We start from the raw sequence: 2248 nt of genomic DNA, 5'->3' as shown, positions 1-2248 counted from the left end.
AGAATGTTATAACTCTCACCTATGAATCTCTCTGACAGAAAAAGACTCATTAACTAAGTGGTTTTTAAGTCAGAGCAGAACTCCAAAGTGAGTTAAATCATGCATCATTCTTTTGAACTATTTCCTCATCCTCATCACAAAGAAGATTGTTCTTAACTCTGGCCTGGTTGGTGCAACAAATTGTGGTGACACTGAGTCTTACAAAACAGCATTTTAACATTAGAAAGTCTCTCAGTAGAAACACAAACCGTGTAAAACCCCCAGCATAAGAATGGCAGCAGCAAAGACCTGAAAGAAGGGCTACAGCAACATGGAAAGGGACATTCGATGACTGAAGATAAAAATCATCCACACCATATTCAGTTCCTATTCAGCAAGTCACAATATTCTCTCTGAGATGCAGAATAAAAGGAAAAAAACATTCAATTGTTTTATTGAAACAAAAATATCTTGAATGCAACAATTTTCTGCAATGCATTTACCTGAAGAAATGTCAAATTTAAGCACTGACCTTCACTTGCAATCATTGCAATTAAAGCTTTCTAGTTGTCTTCGATAAACAGACCACACAAGAGCATACTTATCCTTCCTGTGCTGCTGGTTGAGTAAAACCTGGGTGGATTGTGACAAAATGTATTTTTTGGAATCTGTGAGATCTCTACTTACAGCAGACAGGCTGGTTGTGTGTGTAGAAGCTGTGTGGTGAACAGCTGAGACCAAGTTTTGTGGTTACGTTTTTTTGTGGAGTTTGTTAATTTTCTGATTCAACTGCCTTTAGTTTTAACTGTTTTTTTGTGTTTGTAGAAATGTTTTCTATCAGCTTTTAGCCAAAATTCTACTATTTTTGTGAATACCACATATGTTTATCTTTAACTAATGTAACTTGCATTAAAGAAAGTAGAAGAAAACAAAAGTTAAAATCTGCCCCCAGTACAGGGGAGGGGGTTGGGCTTAAGATGTAGCTACAATTCTTTTGAATATTTAACCCTTGTTTTCCTCATCCAAATTGCAAGGCACTAAAACCACTTCTGTTTGTTGTTTTGTATTGTTCACCGGGTCCTTATTCTAAAATTAAAGATCAGTTCTCAGACTTCTTATCTGATTTAGTGTTAAATACTGATAAGGTCATTATAGTGGGGAATTTTAACATTTTTGCTGATGCTGAAAGTGTCTAAATATAATCTTCAATGCTACCTTACACTCAATTAGCTTTGCTCAAAACATTTGCAGACCTACCCACGTTTGTCTTCAAACTCTGGACCTTGTGCAGTATTTTCTCATACCCCTGTCCTGTCTGACTATTTTTTAATAACCTTTGAGTTTATTTAAATGAGTACTCCAAACCTGAAAGAAAATTTTATTTTTGTAGATCTTTATCTGACAATGCTGTAACAACCTTTAAATAATCTGTTCCAATTTTAATGTCCTAATTATCACAGAAACCACAGTGGAAAGATTTATTTTCTTGCCTTTCACAAATTGATATTCTTATTCATAGTATTACTTCCTCATTGCACAATGTAGCCATGACAAGTTTCCCTTTAGGTGTTTGCAGGAAAAACAAGTTAAACACAGATTTTATTAACACCATGTTTTATTGTGTGTTTAAAGCCCTTTTTTTGGCTTTTTGCTGCCCGCCTCACTGTCCCTGCTGAAACAAGGCTCCGTGTGTCAGTTGTAATCTCTTAGAGGAACAGATTTATGACAGATGAAACATTTCTCCTGCCTTTCTCCTTATTTGTTCAAAGTCATGTCCAAATGTGAGTTTGGTAATAATTTTATGGACTGGATCAGAGCGCTCTATAAAAAGCCGCAAGCAATGATTACTACTACTGGTCTAACTTCTGCGCCCTTCCCCTAAACAAATCCAGTAGACAAGGCTGCCCCTTTGTCTCCAGGGCTCTTTGTGTTAGCTATTGAGCTTCTGGACGAGATGATAAGACAGGATTCAGAGATAAAAGGTATCAAGGTGGACCAGACAATACATACTTATTTTACAGTCTTTTGGACTAAAACTCCAGAGAGTTTTACTTTTGGTCTTATCTCCGGACATAAAGTAAACTATGAAAAAAGTGAAATTTTCCACTCTCAAATTTTTATTATGCTGAATATCAACAAATAAGTCAATTTAGATGGAATCAGATACCTGGGGATCATGATAGACAACAATCTTAAAAATCTGTACAAACTAAATTATTTGGCAGTGAGTAGTCAGACACAGAGAGACTTACAAAAATGGATAAACTTA

Source organism: Girardinichthys multiradiatus, chromosome 11, assembly GCF_021462225.1.
Source record: "Girardinichthys multiradiatus isolate DD_20200921_A chromosome 11, DD_fGirMul_XY1, whole genome shotgun sequence".
NCBI classification, from domain to species: domain Eukaryota; kingdom Metazoa; phylum Chordata; class Actinopteri; order Cyprinodontiformes; family Goodeidae; genus Girardinichthys; species Girardinichthys multiradiatus.
The sequence above is the reverse complement of the archived record's forward strand: the minus strand, read 5'-3'. Positions refer to the sequence as shown.